We start from the raw sequence: 27,349 nt of genomic DNA, 5'->3' as shown, positions 1-27,349 counted from the left end.
AACTTAAATAACTGTTTGTTTCAATTCCCTCTTTTATTGTAAACCTTATTGGTTCTAAATATAGAAAATGTTGATTTTTTCATTTTCAATCTTTTCTCATATGATTTTGGATAGCGTTGTCATTCGTTGTCCCCAGTGACAAAATTTTGTCCTTTTCTTAAACCTTCCTGTGTGATTTGTAGACTTCAGGTACATGTGAGAAAATTCGATCGGTTCTGTGTTGACTATTGAGAGCTTCAGCTTACATTTTTTTTACAAAAGTGCGACCAATTAAAATCGATGAAACTTCACACTTCACATTGGTAGCCAAAAATAGTTTTCAGCTGAGCAATTGAGAATACTTAATTTTTTTACAAAGTTTGCATAATTGTAAGTACAAATAATCCTTATAACTTCATCGCTTAATGAGCCTATCACAGAAGACGCCAATCCAGCCGAATGTAATTCTAGCGGAACAAAAATGAAAACAATTCTTAATTTTGATCTCCATCTCATGTGCATAGTTTAAATAGCAAATAATATATATATATATATTTAATTTTTTGAAAATAAATAAATTAATGTTAAGATATAATATACTGAAAAATAAAATTAATTTACCACCCTATAATTTTTCAAACAAAAATCAATTTTTTTGACGTGGTATTAACTATTTTTCAAGGATAATTTGAAAACAATTTCTGCACCATTGATCCCTTACATCAACAAAAAATATTAAGATTTTATTCAATTATTTAAAATAATTTCTTTTCATTAACAAACTTGTTATAAATTCAGATAAAAGGCAATGGCAACTAAAAAACACCCAAATGAGATGTTAATAAAACACTTAATGGTTTTACTGTCAAAAAGTTGTCTCAAAATGTTAAACGATATCAGTTTTATTCAACTTTGATTCATTTTGCAAATTTGTTAATCATTGGAAAGAGAAACTATGTGAATAAGTTAAAGTTTCAATGAAACGTTTTTATTATGAAATCAGGATGGAAACAAGCAACTTTAAATTGGGGACATCCGGTAAATTACCAATACATAAAATTACATCAACTCATTACAACGGAACATCAACCAGTGCAGTAGGTTAACGCTGTAAAAACAACGTGTGTTCAACATTGTCTAAAGTAGATTATACCCAACAGTTTTTCCCATTTTATTTTGTTTACTAGTTTCGGGAACTTTTATACCAAATTTTTAACCATGTTAACTATGTTAAAAATTGAATTTTTAATTTAGAATTTATTGAAAATAGGAAACAACAAAACAATATTTTTTACATAAAAAACAGTTGGCTGCTAACTCGAGTTTAATTACTCAATGATTCGTATAATTAATACAAGTCTAAGCTTTATTATGCATCAAGATTATGTGACGAAAATGGCAAATAGGCACTAATCTTTGAAAAGAGTTTGATTGACCATTTTTTTGTAATTTAGGCTAAAATCTCAGGCAATTGACTTCAAAAGAATTGCTTTTCAAAACAGGAGTAGGCTCAACTTTACTGAAATTTGATTCAGGCAAAAATTAGTTGTAGGTTGCTTTAAACAGGCAGAATAATTCCAGTTTTCATTATACTTTTTTTTGATCTAATTTCTAAATTTTCTAAAAACGTCTAATCAAATTATCTAGTTTTTTCTGTACGGTTTAGCCAACCCATCAGTCTGAATTTTGCTCTTCTAATACCGTCAACTGATATATGAAGGCTAAGGTGCTTGCGAGAAAAGTTAATCGTTTTCATATAATGAATGGGAAAAAAACATTTAAATGAACATTATAAAGTCAATCGAAAAACTACTTCAACAAAAAAAAACTGACTTTTTATTAACATTATCAGTAGATTTAAATTTGCAACCGAAAACGTTCTGTTCAACTAATTTTTGCACTAATAAAAATCGTTTCTGTAAAGTAATGTGTGTAATAAGACTACAATAGTGTCAACAAAAATTGGTAAAACTCAATAATAATTGGTACTGAATTTTACAGGTAACAGAAAATTAACTAACTAAAAAGTTGGAACACAACACGAAATGACGGTTGAAAAAAAACACACCAGCTTTCGTCTATTAAATAATTAAATAAAATTTCATTTTTACGTTTTGATGGGAAAAAAAAATTCTTTTTGAAACGTTTACCACGGACAATGTTCATTTGATCATTAAAAAAATTGAAATATACATTTTTGATATGTAGATTCTCGAATGAAGGAATCCAAAATCTATGTAGGTAATTATTTGGCTCCGACAATAAGAATGTCGATTAACGGTATGTGCAACATTAATCAAGTGTATCGACTCGATAGTAATAAGGTCCTTGATCAACGAAAAGTCAACTGAAAGCAAATATCGTAAAATTTTTTAGAAACAAATGACACACAATTAATCTCATGAATTATAGCAGGCCTCTAAATCTAGATAATTTTTTTAATTAGGTAGAAATTGCCAGCTTCTTAGTTGATAAGAAATCCTGAGTTGTTAGGTTTAGTTTCAAAATAAGAAAATATTAAGTTCGAGCTTTTTGTAACTTCTAAACGCAAACATAATAAACTGGCTATCACTTTTTTCAGCAATTTTTGGAAAACAAGTCAGAGATTTAAAGGTTTTTTCTGAGATTGTGCGGCTTTTGATTTTTTGTTTCATAACTGTGCTGAAAAATTCTTATAGGCATCGAGTCAATTTTGTACAACTATAACTTCCGCAAAAATTGAAGATCTTGGATAAAAATTAAATGAGAAAAAATAACATTGTGTACAACTCGTTCCCATAATTTTAGCTAAGCGTTCGTTTTATGGTAGCTCAACGTTTCATACAACCTGCGCATAATCTGTTATCATCATTGAAATATTTTTTCTTTTCCTGGAAAAAAAATGATCTGCTTGAACGCAAAATTTGAATAAAAGCAGCTCAAAAACAATTGTACTACTCGATAAAGATAAACTTTTGGGCACTTGTTTAACAAACAGCGAAAGCAGAGTAATAATTAGAGAGCTACTTTTGAATGTACGTATTGATGAGAGCACAGAGCTGATTTGAGACGAAGTGAACCCTGGATAAAACGAAGCCCCCAATGATAGTAGTTATAACCCGTAATCAATTGATACATCAGCACAAAAATCTTACCATGCCGAAAGATTTCAAACGGTGATTTACACCAATGAGAAGGCTACAGAACGATGATTTATGTCAAAATTCACTTGGATAGCTGTAATGTACAAATATTAGGAGAATCTAGCGCGTTAGATACCGAGTGAAGGTACCCTTATTTAAGTGATGGTAAACATAGGAATTGGGATTATCGGCCTTATTGTTCGCATTGACCATTACTGGTAGCTGCCAAACAATATGGACCTCTTTTTCATGTACATACCGGGTCTCCGTTTCTTTAGTCTGAATTCAATTAATCTGAAAAAGGCCGACGTACTGCAAGAACACGCAGCCCAGCTTACGGGGTACCAGATTGGGGAAAAAAAATTGATAAAACTTCAGCCTTGCCGGTGAATGTTTTTTTCTGATATGGAATCACTGAATTCCAACAGCGAGGGTCGATAATTTCTAATTCTACAAACTCATTAACTGCATTAAAGTCATTAAATCTACTACACTGTAAAGGCTATGAATGTATGAATGAGCAAAAAAATGTTTTTTCGCTGAGAAAATTGATGAATTTCTTCCGTTTGTGCCCCTCATACGAAATGCATGCCCCAGTATCAAACCACAAGCCAGTTCAATGTGAACCATATTTAAAAATATGGCGCGTCAATCCGGGTGGGGGGAGGGAGGGTGCAATTATTCTGACCCAAAAAGCCGGAGTGGGTGCTATATTTGATTGCGCAAGTTTAGAGTCCTAATTTCCTAATTAAAAATCCTTATATCTTCATGTTTTTTGAAATGCTATCAAGTGATTTCAATGATTTAGATGTAAACGTTTAGTTTTTGGTTTTAGTCGTGAAATTTACATGTTTGAGTTGACAACATTTTAGAAGATCGACTTGTTTTTCTTGCTTATTTTTGATGAGTGAGTGCGAGGGTTTGCTTTATTATGAAAACCTCCAAACACATTGAAATTTGTAAACTCCTTTATAGCACTAAAACAACGAAATTAGGTTCCCCTCAATAAGTTTTGGAATTTGTTTTTTGAGCCACTTAAGCCTCAGCTTTCTTCAATTGATTTATAATCATAAAAAAGCATGCTGAAAATTGATCAAGGAACGTGAACATATCAAGGAGGGTTACAAAGGCAGAAATTGTTCACATGCGATACCAACTTTGTTTTTTCGTCAAACGGGTAAGAGTGAAAATGTTATTTCTTCGCATAATTATTTGACTTTCTCGATATCATTTCTGACAATAGCCATCTGAAAAATTTTTGTAGTTGTTTTATCAGCAGTTTTTGTGACCATTGCAAGACAAATACTCAAGGAAGGCGATACTGAACTCAAAAGTAAATTCAAATATATGCCAATTTTTTGTTAACTTTATGAAAAGTTTGAGTTTAAAATATAAGTGTTCAACGATGAATAAAACAATTTTAGCTCAGCTTTTGAACAGCAAAATTATTATGAACAAGCAGGTTTTTATCCAAAGTTTGCTAGAATTCCAGAATTCCATTCAATTTGATTTTGATTCTTGAGTTCTATTCCGTGCAAAAGATTTTGGAGTCCTTCCCTTTATAGCCCCCCATGAAATAATAGCCCCCATTATGGTAGATTTACCATGATGGGGGGCTATAGGTTATCTGACCAACCACTAGGCTGGGGAAAGACCAGATTTTGTCCCAAATGTGTTATGATTTCAAATTCGTGGTTTCAATTTTGAAAACATTTTTTTCACCCTATAGTATATTACGCTACTGGTCGGGCCGACACATCAACCTGAAATAATACTAATCCACGATTTAAAAACTGGGTGAGTTCCATATTGGTGTCACGGTGCTTTGTTTTTGCGGCTATTAAAATAATGATAATTTGCACAAAAATATACGTAAGTTTAAATTTGATTTAGAGATGAACTCATTTTGGACGATAAGCCTACTGGTGTTGCTTTGCTGTGTGATGGAGCCCGTGAGCATGGAGGAAACAGAATTGGGCGCAGGTTCTATGGAATGGCCCATAGGTGAAATAAGCAACGGGTGCATCATTATGGGAATATGCAACAACAATGAGAAAAAGAGACTCAAATAGCAAAGAGATGCTGTTTATTAAATTTGTTGTGAATTATCCTCTCTGATGAATTATACTTTCTAGCATGATGTAATAACTTAAATAACTGTTTGTTTCAATTCCCTCTTTTATTGTAAACCTTATTGGTTCTTAATATAGAAATTGTTGTTGTTTTCAATTTCATTCTTTTCTCATATGATTGTGGATAGCGTTGTCATTCGGTCTCCCCCGTGACAAAATTTTTAGTCCTTTTCCTAAATCTTACTATGATTTGTAGAATTCAGTTACATGTAAGAAAATTCCAGCGGTACTGTGTTGACTATTGAGAGCTTCAGCTTACAATTTTTTTTGTTTTACAAAAGTGCGACCAATTAAAATCGATGAATTTTCACACTACACATTGGTAGCCAAAAATAGTTTTCAGCTGATCAATTGAGAATACTTAATTTTTTACAAAGTTTGCATAATTGTAAGTACAAATGATCCTTATAACTTCATCGTTTAATGAGCCTATCACAGAGGACCCCAATCCAGCCAAATGTGATTCTAGCGCAAAAAAATGACAATAACTCACAAATTTGATCTACGTCTAATATGCATCGCATAAATTGCAAATTATACATTTTTTAACAATTTTTACCATAAATAAAATTTTGTTAAAATATAATATACTGAAAATCAAAAGTAATTTACCACCCTATAATTTTTCAAATAAAAATCTATTTTTTGACGTGGGATTAACTTTTTTTGAAAACACTTTTTGCACCAGTGATCCCTTACATTAAAGAAAAATTCTAATCAAAGATTTTAATCAATTTGATAAAAAATAATTTCTCTTCAATAAGAAACTTGCAATAAATTCCGATAAAACGCATTGTTAACTAAAAAGATACACAACAGATGCTCATAAAACACTGAAGGTTTTCGCTGTCAAAAAGTTGTCCCAAAGTGTTAAACGATATCAGCTTTATTCAACTCTGATTCATTTTGCTTTTTTGTTAATCATTGGAAAGGGAAACTATGAGAGTAAATTAAAATTTCAATGAAACGTTTTTTTTATTAAATCAGGATGGAATTCAGCATCTTTAGATTGGGGACATCCGGTAAGTTACCAATGCATAAAATTATATCAACTTATTATAATAGGACATCAAGCAGTGCAGCATGTTAATGACATAAAAACAACTGTCTTAATGTGATCAACATTGTCTAAAGTAGGTCAAATCCAACTGTTTTTCTTAAAAAAAATTTCTATCTTGAGAAATTTTGTACTAAAATTTTATCCATGTTAGCGATGCTATAAAATGAATTTTTAATTTAGAAATTTCCGTAATTAGAAAACAAAAAGCAAAAAATTTTACAAAAAAACCTGTTGGGTGCTCACTCGAGCTTAATTTCTCAATTATTTGTATAATTAAAGCAAGTCTAAGCTTTATTGTGCATCCAGATTATGTGACAATAATGGAAAGTAAGCACTAAAATTTGCAAAGAATTTGACTGAAAATTGACCAAACTTTTTGTAATTTAAGCTACAAATTCAGCCATCTCACGTCGGAAGAAATTCCTTTTAAGACAGGAACAGACTCAATTTTACTGAAATTTGACAAAGGCAAGAATTAGTTTTAGTTTGCTTTAAACAGTCAAAATAACTCCATCAGGGGGTTTTGTGTGACGTTACTGAATCGTATTTTACTACATACTTTCTCATACAAGACTTAAAATAATTGCTTCAAATTTCTTTTAGGAGCATTCAGAAACTATTAACTTTCAAACAACAGAATTCAATCAAATTCTTTTAGGGTCTTTAGATCAGTTAGCATAAAAAATTCAAACTCGCCACGTCGACCCTTTTCATTTTTCATTATACTCTTTTTCAATATTATTTCTAGACTTTCTAAAAATGTCTAATCAAATTATCTAGTTTTTTGCAAGGTTTAGCCACCCATCAGTCTGAATTTTGCTCTTCTAGTATCGTCAACAGTTTTATGCTAAGATGCCTAGGAGAAAAATTAATCGTTTTCTATTGATGAACTGAAAAAAAAAACATTTAAAAGAACATTATAAGGTCAATCGAAAAACTAATTCAACATAAGAACTGATTTTTTATTGACATTATCAGTGGATTTAAATTTGCAACAGAAAGATGTTCTGTTCCACTAGTTCTTGCACTATTGATATTCGTTTCTGTAACGTAATTTGTGTAATAAGACTACCTTGGTGTCAACAAAAATTGGTAAAAGTAATAATTCGTACTGAATATAACAGATAACAGAAAAAGAAAGTCCTAACCAATATGGACCTTAACACGAAGAGGCGGTCGACAATAAAGAACCCCAGCTTTCGTGTATTAAATAAAAAAAATTTCATTTTTACGTTGTTTTAAAAAAATCAATTTTTAAGCGTTTAACTCGGACAATATTCATTATTTGATCATTAAAAAATGAAATCTACGAAATTTTGGATTAGTAGGTTCTCAAATGAAGGAATCCAAAAACTATGTAGGTAATTCTTTGCCTCCGACTACAGAATTCTGGATTCTGGTATGTGCAATATTAATCAAGGATATCGACTCGATAGTATTAAGCTCCTTGATCAACAAAAAATCAACTGAAATCAAATAGCGTGAAATTTTCTTGAAACAAATGACGCTCAATTAATCTCATGAATTATAGCAAGCCTCTAAATCTAGATCATTTTTAATAAGGTAGAAATTACCAGCATCTTGGTTGATAGGAATCCTAAGTTAATAGGTTTAGTTTCAAAATAAGAAAATTTTAAGTTACAGCTTTATGTGACTTCTAAACACAAACACAATAAACTGGCTATCACTCTTTTCAGCAAGTTTTGCAAAAAATATATCAGGGATTTTTAGGTATTTTCTGAGATTTTGTGGCTTTTGATTTTTTGTTCCATAACTGTGCTGAAAAGCACAGTTATGAGTCAATTTTGCGTATCTATAACTTCTGCAAAAACTGAAGAACTTGGAAAAAATATTAAATGAGAAAAATAATATTGTGTACAACTCGTTCCCATAATTTTTGTTGAGCTTTTGATGCAACCTGCGCATAATCTGTTATCATCATTAAAATCTTTTTTCTTTTGCTGAGAAAAACTAATATACTTGAACTCACTTGTACCAAGTAACGTGTACCACTTGATAAAGATAAACTTTAGGGCACTTGTTTAACAAAAAGGTTGGGTGCTGGGTTATTTGTGGAGGGTTGTGAGGTGGCGTGGGATGTGGAGGAGGGTGTGAGGAGTTAAGTGGTGCGGATGTTAGGTGTTAAGTGGCGAAAGAGTATGGAGTCCAACTCTAGGAACTGCCTTCAGACCATGAATATGTCTCCAGAAGAGTTTCAGTTAATCGCATACTTAAGAGTCCAGCACGTTTCGGTGAATTGCATACTTAGAGTCCAGAAAGGCTCTCAGAGAAATAAATGCCCTCCTTGCGCTACTTGTATATCCCGTTTTTGATGACAAAAGGTCAAGAGTCCGACAAAAAATGGTCCAGCTTTTAAAAAAGCCACACGACTAGTATATTTAATACATTTGTTTGAGAGCAGTTTCTTAGAGCCTCTATGTTAATAAGCAAAACAGAGTGACTGCTAACTCTTCCGTTTCTTCTCTAAAAATTAAAAAGGGAATAAAAGAAAAAAGTTTCAAATTCAAATGCTTCAAGTTAAGTGCATCAATTAGTGGAGAATTATTTTCAGCATTAGCGAAAACCATTTTGTTTTTGAAAAGTTAGGGACATTTCCATAAAATTTTGCCATAGCCTATTTGTTTTTCACATCTACTAATATTGAATTTTTGCCAAAAACTTTGTTCTTTTTGGAAATTAAGTTTTTAAAAACCGAAGGACCTGTTTGAAAATGGACCTTTTTTCTTTTTAAGACATCAAAGCATAAACCACGTTTTGTCATACAACCCCTTTCTACGTTAAACGTAGAAAGTAGAGTAAGCAGATAAATATAATAAGTTTTTTTCTTGCGAACTGGCGGTAGTAGGTAACGAACTCAATCTTTGAAACTCAATATATATATATATTACATTTGATCGACTCTGATAAACATTTCGTGTTAGTTCAAACGGTGTGATGGGAAATAATGCTGCACTCTATCTTAGCAAATAGCGAATCTCTCTTTGAGCAATTTTTTTAACCGATTTGAAAGCCTAGTGTCACTTTGAAACTTCGAAAAAATTGATAAAAATAACCAATGATGCATCTTTTGCTAATTGTTAAGGAGATGGTGTTAAGTTTTGCCTCACTCACACACATTTTGCAAACACTTACAATAAGCAGCTTGAACCGCTCTTGAGCAAAAAATGGGGTCAACCAATTTATTTGTATTTACTAATTTTAAACTAGTTCAATTGCATTTTTACTCATCCATTGCTGAATTTATGCCTTCGTTTAGTTCAGGCTTATCGGAAAGATTTCATAACCTGAAAAAATCACGGGTTAAAAAGTCGTTTAGTTCAGGCTTTTCAATAAGATTTCATAACCTCAAAAAATCACGGGTCAAAAAATCAAAACGTGATTAAATGGGATAACAACTTTGTCTGATCACGCGTGTGGGTAGCAAAATACCCGCTTTTCTGTTCACCCAGTAGTGATAACTGCTAAAATAATTTACAAAAAGCTTTCCGCATAGTTTTTGTCCTTCCATCATTTCTTCTGACTTCGGAAAGCAAAATTATCATTAATTACGTATTAAATAAAGTAGTAAACGTCAGAAGTAAGTTACCACACGACATGTATAGGTAGATAGTCAAAACTTGAACTTTGATTTCGAAATAACTAATTCAAACTTCTGGTTAGCATATGAAAACAGTTTTCAAATCGGATGTCAACCACATACGCGATTTGGTGAACATCCGAAACTGCAATAATGCTGAAGAAAAACTTACAAAAATGGAGAGCGTCCCATTGCACCAATGCAGTCCATTGCAGCCCACTCTTACATCATTGCCCCCCCACCACACCAAATTACCCCCTCACTCTTATATCAATTTACCCCCCCCCCCCCCCAACAGAGACAAATCACCCCCCCCCCCAAAATGGGAGGACTTTAGGGGAAGAGATTCTTCCCGGGTAATGCTGAAATGATGCGTTTTGACTTGCGTATCAAACTCTTAATAATGATAATGGTAATAAATTTTTCAATTTCTGTTTCCAAATGAAAAGGGTTATTTTTATTATGTACAAAAATATGTACAGTAAAATTGAAGCAGAAAAAGAGTAGACTTTATGATTTCTTTACAACTTTGCACAATATTTTCGGATTTTTTCCGTTTGTTCCCCCAGTTACAGAGCACGTGCCATTACATTCTATATCATTATGTAAAAATATGGGACGTGCGCCTGGAGGGTGCAAATAATATGCACCCACTAAGCTGGGGGACACAAATGGAAAAGATCCTGAATTTCATATCAATATAGACTTTTTTGATTTAGAGACGAACATATTGCGGAGAATAAGTGCCTGATACGACGACGTTTATGTTTCGGTATCAAAATTCGCAATCACAATTCAAAAAAATCCAATAATTGAACATAGAGTCAATACAACCCTCCTCCCCCCCCCCCAAAAAAAACACTCACACACTGGAATCACGAAGTCTTATAATTCAACCAGGGTTTGATTTAGGAATGAATGGATTATGGATAATCAGTCTAATGGCGCTGCTTTGCTGCAGTGCGTTGGAACGGGTGGACGAAACTGAATTGGGCACAGGTACTGAGAAGGCTTTTCCCATTCCTGTTATTCTCATACCTGTTGTTCCCAGTATCAGCGCATGCATCACTTCGAGATTATGTTTCCCAGGTCGGCGAAGGAGATCAATTGAGAAGAGAGGAGTGCGAAATAGCAAAAATGAGAAAAAAATGAACAAAAGATCCGAATTTCTAAACTTTAATGCAAACTTTCCGAAAGGAAAGACTTGTCCTTTTTGTGAAGATCTCTTAAATTAAATCTGCGTTCCAATATCCTCTTTAAATTTAAATCATCTTAGTTGATGCTATAAAATCCTTTCAAATTTACATTTTGGTTTACTTTGTCAACTCGATAACAAAACTAAACGTTTAAATATAAAAATAGAACACGAAAAACTGCCTGTTTTCAGAGCTTTTCCAATTTCTGTTTTCCTTAATTTTTATCTTAATCAAATTCAGAAAAATAGAAAATTAAGAGCAGAAAATTAGAAAATCAAAATTCTTTTGATTTTTCATTATCTTGACCAAGCCTGCATCAATTGAAGCAAGATTTGTTTTGTGATCCTTCGAAGCGTATGAACGGAACATTGGCAAATTATCTGAATTTTTCTCTAAGTTTCTTTGCCATTTTTCTCCACTATTTAGGAAAAACTAATTTTCTATCGATTGGCAGTTAATTCTTATAAAAATTAGAATTAAAGGAAATCAGAATTTTGTTGAAATTGCTTTTCATTTCCAAGTTAACTTTGAAACTATTGAATAATAGCACATGAACAGCGACGAGCAAAGCATTGAGATCAAACGTTAAATTTAAAAACATACACTAGTTAACCAAAGAAGTATCATATTACCTGTTTTTAAGGACCATCTTCAAAAAATTCGGATTTCTGTTTTCCATAAATCTGATATACTGAACGGCAAAAGTAAGTTAGCACGAAGAAAAAATCAATATTTGAAGCAATATTACTCCAATTTGAAATCGCATTTCGAAGACAATTTTTACGCCATTGATCCCTTCCACTAGTCCTCACAATTTGATTTGTTGTCAAAAAGTCGTTTAGTTCAGGCTTTTCAATAAGATTTCATAACCTCAAAAAATCACGGGTCAAAAAATCAAAACGTGATTAAATGGGATGACAACTTTGTCTGATCACGCGTGTGGGTAGCAAAATACCCGCTTTTCTGTTCACCCAGTAGTGATAACTGCTAAAATAATTTACAAAAAGCTTTCGGCATAGTTTTTGTCCTTCCATCATTTCTTCTGACTTCGGAAAGCAAAATTATCATTAATTACGTATTAAATAAAGTAGTAAAAGTCAGAAGTAAGTTACCACACGACATTTATAGGTAGATAGTCAAAACTTGAACTTTGATTTCGAAATAACTAATTCAAACTTCTGGTTAGCATATGAAAACAGTTTTCAAATCGGATGTCAACCACATACGCGATTTGGTGAACATCCGAAACTGCGATAATGCTGAAGAGAAACTTACAAAAATGGAGAGCGTCCCATTGCACCAATGCAGTCCATTGCAGCCCACTCTTACATCATTGCCCCCCCCCACCAGACCAAATTACCCACTCACTCTTATATCAATTTACCCCCCCCCCCAACAGAGACAAATCCCCCCCAAAATGGGAGGACTTTAGGGGAAGAGATTCTTCCCGGGTATTGCTGAAATGATGCGTTTTGACTTGCGTATCAAACTCTTAATAATGATAATGGTAATAAATTTTTCATTTTCTGTTTCCAAATGAAAAGGGTTATTTTTATTATGTACAGAAGTACGTACAGTATAATTGAAGCAGAAAAAGAGTAGAGTTTATGATTTCTTTACAACTTTGCACAATAATTTCGGATTTTTTCCGTTTTTTCCCCCAGTTACAGAGCACGTGCCATTACATTCTATATGATTATGTAAAAATATGGGACGCGCGCCTGGAGGGTGCAAATAATATGCACCCACTAAGCTGGGGGGCACAAATGGAAAAGATCCTGAATTTCATATCAATATAGACTATTTTGATTTAGAGACGAACATATTGCGGAGAATAAGTGCCTGATACGACGACGTTTAATTTTCGGTATCAAAATTCGCACTCAAAAATCAAAAAAACACAATAATTGAACATAAAGTCAATACCACCCTCCTCCCCCCCCCCCCAAAAAAAATCACACACACACACACTGGAATCACGAAGTCTTATAATTCAACCAGGGTTTGATTTAGGAATGAACGCATTATGGATAATCAGTCTAATGGCGCTGCTTTGCTGCAGTGCGTTGGAACGGGTGGACGAAACTGAATTGGGCACAGGTACTGAGAAGGCTTTTCCCTTTCCTGTTATTCTCATACCTGTTGTTCCCATTATCAGCGCATGCATCACTTCGAGATTATGTTTCCCAGGTCGGCGAAGGAGATCAATTGAGAAGAGAGGAGTGCGAAATAGCAAAAATGAGAAATAAGTAAAAAGAGATCCGAATTTCTAAACTTTAATGCAAACTTTCCGAAAAGAAAGACTTGTCCTTTTTGTGAAGATCTCCTAAATTAAATCTCCGTTCCAATATCCTCTTTAAATGTAAATCATCTTAGTTGATGCTATAAAATCCTTTCAAATTTACATTTTGGTTTACTTTGTCAACTCGATAACAAAACTAAACGTTTAAATATAAAAATAGAACACGAAAAACTGCCTGTTTTCAGAGCTTTTCCAATTTCTGATTTCCTTAATTTTTATCTTAATCAAATTCAGAAAATTAGAAAATTAAAAGCAGAAAATTAGAAAATCAAAATTCTTTTGATTTTTCATTTTCTTGACCAAGCCTGCATCAATTGAAGCAAGATTTGTTTTGTGATCCTTCGAAGCGTATGAACGGAACATTGGCAAATTATCTGAATTTTTCTCTATGTGTCTTTGCCATTTTTCTCTACTATTTAGGAAAAACTAATTTTCTATCGATTGGCAGTTCATTCTTATAAAATTCAGAATTAAAGGAAATCAGAATTTTGTTGAAATTGCTTTTCATTTCCAAGTTAACTTTGAAACTGTTGAATATTAGCACATGAACAGCGACGAGCAAAGCATTGAGATCAAACGTTAAATTTAAAAACATACACTAGTTAACCAAAGAAATATCATATTACCTGTTTTTGAAGACCATCTTCAAAAAATTCGGATTTCTGTTTTCCATAAATCTGATATACTGAACGGCAAAAGTAAGTTAGTATGAAGAAAAAATCAATATTTGAAGCAATATTACTCCAATTTGAAATCGCATTTCGAAGACAATTTTTACGCCATTGATCCCTTCCACTAGTCCTCACAATTTGATTTGTTCTCAAATTTGTTTAACAAATGAGATTGCGTTTGTTATAGGCATAAAAACGAAGTCTATAAAGCAAGAATTAGAGGCAGCTTTCTCCTTGTGAAACCTGGATAGAATTCATCAACTTGACATTTTGCTATCTAGCATGTTACCATTGAGTATAATCTCAATTTGGTAGGTTGGCCAGATCCCTAATGTAGTGCATCAAGGGTGTAAAAATTGGGGTCTTTCCCATCATAGCCCCCTCCCCCATTATGGTATATTTACAATGATTGGGGGGCTATAGGTTATCTGACCACTAAGCTGGGTGAGCTATAATAGGAAAGACCCAACAATTGTTCTCAAAATCTGATAACTTGTTAAAACGAGTTACAACAACGTGATAACGAGTTACATTGCGTCAAAACTGAAATTTCACGTAGTAAAACTAAGATGTGCTGACTTAATTTTGACGTTCAATATATTTACAGGGGCGTAGGGCATTAGGCGAAAACTCGATTAGGCAAAAAGAATTTTTGTATATTTCAGGCGAAAATTCTGAACTTTGAGAATTCTGAAGTTTTGCGGAAAATAGACGAATACCAATTGAAGTTCAAAATCCGCTTGATATTATAGTAAGTTTAAGTGACTATAAAATTGACTTTTTAGAGAAATAGCGTAAAAAAACGATCAAAAATTGACAACTTTTGGATTTTGAGCATTCTTACACTGTAGTGTAACCCTAACTATCCCAATTTTTTGTGTGTTTTTTAGGTACTTCTATCAACTCGTTTGCATGTAAATACACCCTATTGCGAGAAACTTGACAGTTTTATGGCATCAAGTGCATTTTGAAGTATCTCTTTTAAATGTTTTGTTGCTATTCGCCTAATTTCCGCAAAATTATAAACAAAAATTTTGTTCGCCTAATTTCGTACAAAAATTTTGTTCGCCCAATTGAGTATTCACCTGATATCCAATCCCCTACTTATTGCAAGTTCAGGAGCTTTAAGTTTAAAAAAAAATTTAAAATATTTTACGGGTGTATCAACTTCAAAATCCTGCTCATTACCGAAAGCTTAAGGAATCATCTGTAATTATTTTCAGAACTTTCCAGAATTTATAGTTGATTGCAATTCGTGGTAAAACGCAACACGAGCAATTACTTGTTTACGAGTGTACTTTGTTACTGGTTCGAAACAAAACGCGAAATTATGAAAAATGGAGAAATAAGCGATCGACGAATGCCTATAGAAGATATTTAATTTATAGACATACGTCATGTTGCGTCCATTATTTAAAATCTCAATGTGCAAAGAACAGCCGCTGCTCAAACCAAAAATTTTTCACGTGAAAACGATTCTCATTCAAAAACACGCACGCACACAGAAACGAGTTCCCCACAAGAGCATACCAAGCACAAATTACAATTCAGTGTGTTTGTCCACAAACTTGTCACTTCAGAAGTTAATTCAAATCTTTTTTTCTTCCTTAGTAAGCGAAAAATATAAGCTCTACAAATCTATTCAGTTTTCAAGAGAAGCGTACGTGAATTTGCTGGAATTAACTGAGAAGTTCTGGCGTTTATCGAGACGCACCAAGCGGTTCAAACAGGAAATTTGAATTAACTTCAGCAGAATCACGTAACACTGCTTGAAACACGAAACGTGCAAGTTTTAAAACGAAAGTTAATGGAATTCAACTTCTAGTTAAGGTATATCAAATTCCAACATTTAAACGTCTAACACTGCACACTTTCAGCATTTTAAAATGTGCACATAAAGTGCTTTTCGCAAACTTTCTGTTCTCTAAAGATGCCAAACCGTCGCAAGCATCTGAACAAAAAACTACCACTTCCTATAGCATTGAGTCAAAATCTGAAAACCGTTAAAAAAATAAGCGTCTAACAACGATAGGGAAACAAAAGGCCAGTAACTTCGAAATTATAATCAATAAACAGCCTTTTTTTAGCATGGTCTAAATCCACTGATATCACGATATGTCAAAAAGCAGAAATATAAAATATTTTAATTACAGAATTTAAACAACCGACTTACGTCAGAAAAAGGCTCTAGAACGACTAGTGAGAGCTCTAACCTTTTGCAACCCGCTTCAGTGGAGGGACTGGAAAAGGCAAGGGCGCTTCAACTGACGACAGAGTTTTTTATATACCATTATAACCACTAAAAAAACTGACGTGACAAAATGACACCCAAGGCCGCGCGACTTGTCACCATTCTGAAAAGAATTCAAATCTTTTTTCTTCCTGAGTGAGCGAGAAGTTTTAGCCCTACAAATCGATTCAGTTTTCAAGACAAGCTTACGTGACTTTGTTGAATTCACCGAAAATTTCTGGCGTTTATCGAGACCCACCAAGCGGTTCAAACTGGAAATTTGACTTAACTTCAGCTGAATCACGTAAGATTGCTTGAAACACGAAACGTGCAACTTTTAAAATAAAAGTTAATGGAATTCAACTTCTCGTTAAGGTATAGCAAAATCCAACATTTAAACGTCTAACACTGCACACTTTCGGCATTTCAAAATGTGCACATAAAGTGCTTTTCACAAACTTTCAATTCTCTAAAGATGCGAATCCGTCGCAAGTATCTGAACAAAAAAGTCCCACTTCTTATATCATTGAGTCAAAATCTGAGTAGCTGTTGAAAAAATAAGCGTCTAACAACGATAGGTAAAGAAGATCAGTAACTTCCGAAATTATAATCAATAAACAGCTTTTTTTAACATGGTCTCAATCCATTGATATCACGATATGTCAAAAAACAGATATAAAATAATTTTTTTTCAGAATTTAAACATTACCTACCAATGTCAGACAAAAATGTTCTTGAACGACTAGTGAGAGCTAATCTATTGCAGCTTGGTTCAGTGGAGGGACTTGAAGTGGCAGGGGGGCTCCAAATGACGACAGAGGTTTTTATATACCATTATAAACACTAATAAAAACTAAAGTGACAACAAGACACCCAATGCGGCGCGCCTTCAGTTGACTTCTGGTATTGAGTTCAGCTGCTGACACTTTTAAAAATGAGCGAAGTTTAAATCACGCCAAAACGAAAAAGTCCAAGGGCGCAGAAGTCGAAAAGTTAAAACGGCCAAGCAATAATTTTGCATGAAGAAGACCAAAACATTTACAGTAATTGCTTCAAACTTTGTTGGGAAGCAATTAATAAATTGGGAATTTTACCAAATGTTCTCCAAAATCGAGAAATTTTAGAAACAAATTTATTTTCATTGAACTTTGAGCATTTATCTACATATGTCAGTCAAGTACAAAAGAATGCCAGTTGAGTACCATCGACCAGCATCTTTACAAATAGTATCATCGACACTAAAATGTGCTCATTGAAGAGTTCTATCTTGAAGACATGTTAAAACGGGCTTTTGAACAAAGTTTTGGTGTTAGCTTATTTGAAAGCGCACAGCAAAAACTCAGGAATATTTGTCGATGCGCGGCAAAAGAAAAAAATCTTTTGTAATTACAAAATTTTGCTTTGGTTAAATAATACAAGCACACAAGGTACTTCGTTATTGCGATGAAACTCACTTTTAAGTAAACAAAGATCGTTCAGAAAAAAAATATTCATATCGTTATCACTACAACAATTGATTAGTTTTGTTTTCAATATATTGCAAATAGTCAGATTGCAATAAATACGTTCGCTAACACAATGTTCCCTGGCCACCTTATCATTCCCAGAAGCAGAACAAAATGAACACTATCCAGACGAAATACTATGAAGCGTCCCAAATTTTCAAAAGAACACCTTCACACACCATTCTGTAATTTTTTCTTCTTCATTTTGTTCTTCTGTTTCTTGACTCGATCTTTCACCATTTTCTTGTAACTGACTTTCAGATCCTTCAGTTGATCTCTGTTTGACTTTGATGTCGTATTAGTTTCATCTAGAGCTTCTTCAATTTTGCCATCCAAGCAATCGTCAGTCTCATCAGTTGTATTAAATGTTACAGGCGCAGTAGAGGTCAAATGATTGGTATCAAAATTGATTGACTCGATTGTTACGCCTGAAACAAGAGTCACTGTCTTGCAAAATGATCGTTATCAGAAAGCTTTCTAACCAATCTTAAAATCCATAACATGCAAATCAATATTTCTTTCAAAAGAATTAAACCTTTCTGCAATTTAGCCCATCTCGAAACATTACAGATTTCAATTGCAGGCCGAAATAGTAAAACAGCTTGCTGATGGCCGAAAATAATTGGCGATAGCTCTACAAAACTTTAGTCTGTAAATACCAACTACAAGTAGGAAAGCCCAGGAAAGCCTTAGAAATTTGTTTATTATTATCTCTTGAATTGATTTCGATATTTGTACTATAAAAATTATCATCGAGCTGTAAGAGCATCTCATCTGGCACATACTAGAAATAAACAGCACTTATAAAACAGTTTGTCAGGAAAAAGATCGCGTGCTAATTGAATAGAAACAAAATCAAACAAAACTCTAAGCCAAAATCGTTAGAATATCCAAAAGCACCAAGATTTACCATTGTCATCAATTTTTGAACCAAAACAGCTAAAACAAGAAAAAAAGCATAATCGACTAACGTCAGAGCGAATTGCTCTCAAACGACCGGAGAGCGGTTTTCCTCGTCAGTAGCTAGCTACAGTTTAGTGAGGCTAGCTTTAACTTAATTGAAGGGGAGTGAGGTGAGCGCAGCGGAAGGGGCAGTGCAACGGGGGGGGGGGGGTTGTTGTGGGGGGGAGACGGGGGTCAGCCTCTAAGAACCACCCTTCACCCCATAATTAAAGGTCTCCAAAACAGTTTCTGTGAATCGCATACTTTGAGAGTAGTGAGCTGAAAGGCCTCAGAGAGCATGAGCATAATGCCCGCTGGGCGCTACTTGTTTATCTGGTTTTTGAGGACGAAAAGTAAAATGAGTCAGACGCAAAATCGGTCAAGTGACAAATCGCATTTGCATTAAAAAAGACCAACAGGACTAATATAACTAGTACAAATTTCGTATGAGAGCAATTAAACATTGCCGGCAAATTGCCGGAAACCAGCCGCCGTTGACCCGCTTGAAGCACATTGGGATTGAAACATAAAGCAAAAAAATTAACAGATAGAAACCGGCAGAATTTTTCTCAGTGTCAAATGTTCTTGTTTCGTGTGTAAATTCTGCATATTCCGTTACATTACATAATTACACTTAATTCAGCTTCTAAACTGCAGCAAAATACTAACGCCAGATAGCAATCACTTTAATGAACTTTGATAACCTAATGCACAATGATTTAATGACAGGTCTTTATCGGTTTTTCCTGTTCTTCCGATTCTGCATTTTTGTCTTTGACCGTATTCAATTACGTAATTCAATTAGTGAGAAAAATTTAAAACCCATTCGTTTGAAACAGTGAGTGAGGTAAGTCCGAACTCAAGCGTGAAATCGTGACTTGTATAAAACGAATAACGTGATCAATAGGTAAAGTGCATTTAAAAAAGTAAAGCGCCTAAATAATAGCCGTTGAGATGCTGACGGCGGCTATTAAAAAACATAACCGATTGACGTCGGAAGAATTTTTCTCGTGTGATTAGTGGTAAAATTAATCTATTGCAGTCTGGGTGAGATTAGGAGTGGTTAGAGGGGCTAAGGGGCCTCAAATGACGTCATTCGAGGTTATTCTATACAACTATTAGGATTCAAGTGAAAGAATGAACCTACTCTTGGCTCAATTTTGATTCGACTTTTGATAGAAAATTTCCGCCAATTGAGTTCAGCTGCTTAAATTTGCACTTGAGAACAATTAGATCACACAAAATGCAAAACGCCAAGGGCGTAACAGACACCCGAAAAGTCTAAAGAGACAACGGAAAATTTTGCACAAAGGAGCACGTTTACAGCAATTGCTTCACCTTCGAATTTCGTTCGGGCAATTAACAACCAAATCACATCTCAAACAATTATATGAGCACGCTCGTCCAAAGCCAATATAAAAATTCATAATCTGAGTGCTGACAAAACAAGGCAAAAATTGATCAATTTGAAAAGAATATCTAGGAGAGTATCAAAAACTAAGTATATACAAGACCAATAACAACAGATATGGTTACAGAAAGAGGCCACATCTTGAAAAACACATTTAAAAAAATTACGAAGCCCACGGCATTCAGATCATCTACATTTAAACTCGATCATAAATTTATACTATCACAAAATTACAACCGACTTAATTTCATCAATTTTCGTTAAAAACAATTTTAAATTGTTACCAATCAAATTAAAAGGTCCCCAAAGCACCCGAAAATCTAATTGCTACTTTAAACAAGTTCCCTGTTGACTCTATAACTTGAAAACCAGAAAAAATGACAAACAACTCAAAGTGGCTTCTAGAAATATACAAAAATTGTCAATTACTGATAAAAAATATCAGGAAAAATATCTGGTCGAAAAAAATTAGAGCTAAAGCTGAAAAAAAATGATCGAGCCGGACCTCAACAAAAATTTGCTCGCTTGACTAAAAACTTTTTCACACCTACATTTATCGCTCTATTGAAAACCTTTATCCTCTTTCTCTCCTCTTCAAATTTGTTCATCAGAACAAATTATGCAAAATCTTTATTCACACGCAATTTCGCGGGTTTTACTGCAAGCTAACTTGTGAAGAACAGAACCGCGATGTCTCTCCGACTCGTAAAACTTATAGCAAACCAACACACCTTTATAAGAGGTCATAATAGAGGAGGGTCAGTAAAAGCTGCGCTCAGCTATAACTATTGCAGCGGTGATAAAACAGCTTTCCAGTGGAAGATGCAGCAACCAATGCAGCAACCAATCTAAGTTAATGACACTAGAGGCGCTCTATATAAGAACACTGGAAACAGCCATTAACACGCGCGACGAATACCGAACACGAGAATTGACACTGAAAGCTTAGTTTGGAGATGAAAATCCAACTTGGAAGACACGTTACGAAACGAAAATTTCAACTTTACAATTGAACAAAACCAAAGTAAGTTTAAAGCAATATATGTATGTTTTTTATATAAGAAACATGTCGATATGCATCTGCTCCATCAAATCAAAAATGTATTTTTACTCAGATGTAAATATTTTGTAGATACGATTGTAGATATGTAAAAATTCGTTTTAAATTTCCTTGAATGATTGTTTTTAGTGATTTGCATTTTATTTTCTGGCTTTTCATTTTTGCATTTTGTGTTGTTTATAACCTGACGATAAATTCAGAGTTCGAAAACGTTCGTAAGAAAGTTTTAAATTGACAATCCTTTTTTAAATCTATAACTATTGCAGCTGTTCTACAACCCACACACATCGATCTGTAAACTGATTTTAAAACAACCTTACCTTAAAAATCACAATACGTTTAAAAAAAGCAAGAGAGAAGTCGGAACAATTAGCATGTACCACACGGTTGCCAGAAAAAATTACAATACAGACCTGTAGATAAGAAAAACCGACGAATTGCTCCCGAACGCAGCAGCTCTCAATTTATTTCAGCGGGGAGGGGTCCAGTATCTTGGTTAAATTCGATATTGGGCTTCAAATGGTGTCATTAGTGCTGATTTTACCCAACATAATTGCCCAGTCTTACATCAGCGATCTTAAGCATGCATGGCAGAAATCAGCAAGGTGCAGGTTTTAGTGGAGCGCGAAGGGGGTTCAGAACTCTAAGGAACGCTTGCCCTCAACACCACGAATTTGTCCCTCGGCAGCTTTGGTGAACTTAGAGACTAGTAAATTGCCAGGAAAACTTCCCTACAACCTGGTACCCTCACGCTTCATCAGTTTATCCCACATTTTTCAAGACACTAAAATATAACAAATTTGTGGGTTAGATAAAAAAAAAACGTCTGGAAAAAAATGGGCGTTAAATTTCTACTTCAACCAACGGACCTTAAAAAGCTCTAAGCTTTGTTTCAGAGCAACTAAACAGAAAAACAATCTTTCCTATCATTTTTTTCGAAAGAAAAACAGAAGACCTTTTTTTCGCTAAGAAATAGTAATAAAAATAGTAATTTTTTGTGTCCGAAAACATTTTCTGAGGCCAAAAATGAGAGCCCTACCTCCTATTTTCACCCTACTGAATTCAGTGTCTCTGAAAATATACCGTGTGTATAACAAAACTTCAAAGATATCTCTTTAATTTGAACAAATAATGAGAAATAATGAAGTTTTAGAAAAACAATCTCAAAAAAAAGCAGTGCTGTGCTCAGTTGGGTTTTGTTTTTCGGTAAAACGACAGTGTCCAAGTTCTTACAAGATCTTCACAAATGGATATAACACATATTGCCACAAATGGCTATTTAATAGCTTAATTGGGAAACTGAGTTTTCTGGTGTACTTTTCTGAACTATAAAACCATGAACCTATGATCAAACTGTTGGGCCATGATCGTTCGCATTTAAAATTTAGGATACAACTTGTCAACAACGTACATAATTCTGGAAAATGAGAGAACTTTTGGAAGAGTGAATTTGTTTTCTAACCACATAAATCCTTGCTTTCCCAGCTCAGCTGTAAAAATACATAAACGTGCACCACCTTATACTCGAATGAAAGTTAGAGAATCAATATTACCAAGTTCAGTTCCACAAATATCAAGAGAGCACATCGATTATTTACTTCAAATGCACTTAAACTGACAGCTATAATTAAGCAGAACTTTCTTTAACTTGTTGTTGTTGTTGCCTTCGGTCAGAGAGTGTCCTCTTTGGAGTCGGTTATTTCGAGGAAGTTTGCAGCTTCGATTGGGGCATCCCAGAGGGATAGTGGTGTCAGAGTTGTCTTCTTTTTCTTACAGTTAAAGAGATCTCGTGTTGTATAGGGTTCGATATTACAATTTGGGCAGCAGTCGTAGTCGACTGTGCCAATTCGTTTTGCGTACGAGTTGAGATAGGGCGAGTGGCCACTTCGCAGTTGCGCAAGAGCACGTCTGGAGCGTCTAGGGAGCAGGGTCTTATTGGTACTTATCTCAGGTGGTTTTTCATCCAGCACTGTTTGGTTCGCGTTCGTCAAAATAATCCTTGACTAAATTTGTATGGATTTGTTTTAGCATCTCCTGATAGCGGGTTTTCGATGATATTTCGTCATCTGAGTCTGGTTTGCGAAGAGCCTCTATGTATCGTTCGTAACGGCTCTTTAATGTTTGTTTCATGTTGCGTGGGGGCGGGACTTGCTTTAGAAGTAGGTTTCCTCGATGGCTGGGGATGTGGTTAATGAGTTGTTTTTGTACGCATCGCATGCGAGTATGTCAGCGGAGTGGCAGGACCTGACATTTATCATGTAGGTGTTGGATTGCTGTCATATTTGTGCAGCCAGTGGCAACTCGTAGAGCGATGTTTTGGACCGTTTGCAGTTTCTCGATGTGAAGAGTTTTTGCAGCAACTGGATTCCATACAGGGCTAGGGCATGCATATTCTAGGACTGGCCTGACAAAAGCTTTATTGCTGTTCACGATTGTCTCTTTCTGCTAGTTTCGCTCAGTGCTTTGATTACGTTAACACAATTCCGTGCTTTGCTGCTGGCAGCAGAGATATGCTCGCCCCAGTTTAATCCATGTCGAAGGTTACGCCGAGGTTCTTTGGATTTTTCTTTACTTCAACTGTTGTGTTGTTGATCTTGATTGTTGGTATCTGTTTGAAGTTTTTATTCAATGGCGGGAAAAGAGATAATTCCAGGTCTTGTTGATGGAGGAATGTACAGAGCGACTCTAAGTAAATTGATATGTCATTGCATAAGGATTCGATATTGTTGCTATGTGCGTAGACTGTGAAGTCGACAGCGTAGGAAACCAATTTGGTGTTCAATGGGGGAGAGAGAGCAAGCGTCGCTGACGTAAAAATTGAACAAAGTTGGTCCAAGCACTTAGCCTTGAGGCACTTCGAAGCGAACGACTCGAGTTTTTCGAGAGCGAATCTCCGGAAAAAGCTAAACTTGTCTACCATGCATGTATGTGCTCAGCCAGCGAACCAGAGCTCCTGGCAGGCTTGAGTTGTTCAGTAGCGTTAGCAGAGTGTTGTGCCACACGGTTTCGAAGGCTTTAGACAGATCTAGAGCGACTAGGAGAGTGCGGTCAGCAGATTGCCTTTGATTGAAACCGTTTGCAATTGCAGTTGATAACTCGTTGAGTTCAGTTACAGTCAAGTGTCTGGACCTGAAGCCGTGTTGATGTGGGGCACATTTCAGATGGTGTTGTAGAATTGGAAGTAAGCATTTTTCAAGGATCTTTGAGGCGGGGCACAGGAGGGAGATTGGTCTGTATGACTTGCTGTCGTTAACACTTTTCCGTGGTTTGAGGAGCGGGATGACTCTGGATTGTTTCCATATGGACGGGATAGTGCTAGGTGATAGAGATAGACTAAAGACATGGGTTAGATGTTGGTGGGCTATGGGACCTAGGTGCTTTAGGTGAATCATTGTTATCCCATCGGGTCCTTCGGCCTTCGAATTTTTAGCTTTGCGTATGGCGAGTTCAACTTCATCAATATTGATGGTAGGCGCGTCATCGAGTGATCGTTCTTTAATGTTCCGGAGGGTGAGGTGGAAATTTATGTCTGTCGTGTGTGGCTTTGGGGTGGTGAACTGCTTGTTGAACAAATCGTTCATGACTCTGTGGTCAGTGGTCGTTTTCTTTCTTAGTGAGAAGCGAAACTTGATGGGACCATTACGTTTCGTTTTCGTTGCTTTGTAGAGATTTTGATAGTTCTCCAGAGTTTGGCTGAGTCCGTTATGTGGTCAAAGGTTTCAATGAACACGCGCCACTTCGATTCTTTGCATTTCCTGATGGATCTCTGGATTTTGTTGTTCAGGATTTCAATCTCGCTGTCGTGGGGGTTACTCGCTCGCAGTTGGTCTCTTTCTGTTATCCACTTCTGCGTCTGGAAGTTGTGGTATAACGGATTTACGTCTTCCAGAATCCCTTGGCGCATAGAATTCATTTGCGCATAATTATTCGTATGATGATTTCACATAATTATTCGTATGATGTAGACAAAATGAGGGATAACAGATTTAAAAACCTTCGAGCAATGGAGGTCAAGCATATATACACGGATACATTAAAATATAAAATTAAATAAAGCCATAGGAGTCAAAACTCCTCAATCAAGTTTCCCTGTCTTTTTTTACCTTCGCAATTTTCTGAATCTTCACTTAAAGTTAGTCGATCAGTGAAAAAACCTTTTAAATGTTTGCAAAGGTTCAAAAACGTCCAAGCTTAATAACTGTAGAAAATGTTGACATATATAAATTCGGAGCTATTGAAATACTTCCAGTACAGATTTACAAACCAGGAATTGACGAGAGGCTCTTTTCTGCAGTTTATGGAATAGAATTGGCAACTTCTCTGTTGACCAATTCTGATTCCTCCTCAATTCGGTTCAAATCTGCAATTTCAGCTAGCTGCAACTCTTTCTTTCGTTTGTCATAGGCTTTGCGTTCTTTCTTTAGTTTGGGCTTGATTTGATTCTGGGCTTTTTTGCGTCTCTGGTCTTTCCGTTTGCGCATTCCTTGCACAAACTCCAGACGTGAATTCTCGTCAAATTTGACTGATGTTTTGAAGCTTTTCACCATTTTATCTGAAAAGTAGATCGGCTCGGATAGCTATTTTCAGTTTCAAAATCGCCACAAAAAATTAGTTACGAAAAAACTACCCAAGGGAAGTGAACCCCCCTTGACTTTTGAAGAGTTGCCCATTTGGCCAAGCATAGTGGCCCGATATGAAACTTTTGAGAACAACCGAACAAATTATCACATCACGAGCGATATGAAAATTCAATATGAATATTTAATTTTGTGGAAAGGGGTATCTTTCAGAATCAGACTGGGGGTCATTTCTTTGACTCGCTGATACAGCTTGACAAAAACTTCAAACTATATGGTAGTTCTCATTTTAAATGCTCAGTAATGTTTATATTTGGAGCCAGTTTTTCATTGGAAAGGTCATAACAGATTAGTAAACAGTCCATCGATGATGACAGAAGTCTTTTTCATACCAATCAATAAACATTTATTTAAAAAATAAGAGAAACAAAAAGCTGCAGTTTCTAAATCTCAGGCTAATTTGAAATTGACAAGCATTTAAGGAGAAAAAAGTATGAAATTAATATTCTGATGGGCAGGCGTATGGAAAAATAAACAGTTTCACGGCAAAAAACTCCATAATAATAACAAAACTATTGACTAAGTAGAAATGTGCAGTGATTAACTAATATTTTCACAAAAGAAGGCAATATTAAGTGTCCTATCTTATCAAACCATAGAGCAGTTCTTTTTGTTTCTTTCAATGAGGTTTTCAAATAAGTATTCCAAATCAACCCAACTTATCCGTAACTACATAACAAAAAAGTCTCCAATAAAGCAACACATACAATTCAATATAGCCAAAACCAAAAGTCGACGTTTGCTATTTGCTCAGCTCCCAATGAAATCAAACAAGTGTTGCTTTACTTTTTTCAGCACGGAACCACTTTTTCAAATTTTCTCACTTAAATCATGGACTAAATTGCCTTAATCTGTTGGCGTCACGGCTTTAATTTGTTATGGAAACGAGGTTGAATTGAATTCTATTGATTGGTAGTTCCTACAACCATATTTCTACCACTACAGCCACTGACTTGCCTTAAACACTCATGAATAGAGAAACAAACGTCTCAATCGAACAAGGGAAAACTGGGGAATTGTTCCTTTCATTGATATATTCCTGCATCTGCTCCGCACTTTCTTACCACACCTGGCCGTTAAGACTCAAATCTGAATATTAAATTTGGATTTTAGTTATAACCAAACTCATACTTCCTCTATCGATTAGATTTGTTATTACAATGAGTTACCATCATGCCCCTACTGCTAAATAAACGCTAACTTGAATGGAGGAACAACTTACAACCGTCAAAAAACTAGTCTTCAGGGACAAACCTCAAAGTTCCAACTAAGTTGTTTAACAACAACTGATAATTAACAATTTTTGCGATAAACAAATGCTGATAGTTGAATAATTAGGTGATTAATTCATTCTAATCTTAGAATTTTAAACAGTACCTATGTCTAAGGCAACGTATGACTCCTTCAACGGAGACGTCTCGAGCGAAAATTTAGATGAAAGTGGAACGTTTACATCCCCTCATTTCAGTCCCCAAAACAGTTTTGATCAAAGCGTGTGCTCCAC

At 34.9% G+C, this 27,349-nt stretch overlaps 1 protein-coding gene and 1 pseudogene across 1 annotated transcript in view; both read right to left on the bottom strand.

The window, feature by feature from the left end:
- LOC142336460 (uncharacterized) overlaps positions 1–27,349 on the bottom strand; it is a 537,002-nt gene that overhangs the window by 437,081 nt on the left and 72,572 nt on the right. The gene's annotated exons all lie outside the window — the stretch shown is intronic.
- On the bottom strand, positions 17,967–25,755 carry LOC142336735 (uncharacterized; annotated as a pseudogene).

The sequence above is a fragment of the Convolutriloba macropyga genome, chromosome 3 (genome assembly GCF_964194025.1).
Source record: "Convolutriloba macropyga chromosome 3, txConMacr16.3, whole genome shotgun sequence".
NCBI lineage: Eukaryota > Metazoa > Xenacoelomorpha > Acoela > Convolutidae > Convolutriloba > Convolutriloba macropyga.
This window is presented reverse-complemented; position numbering and strand designations above follow the sequence as displayed.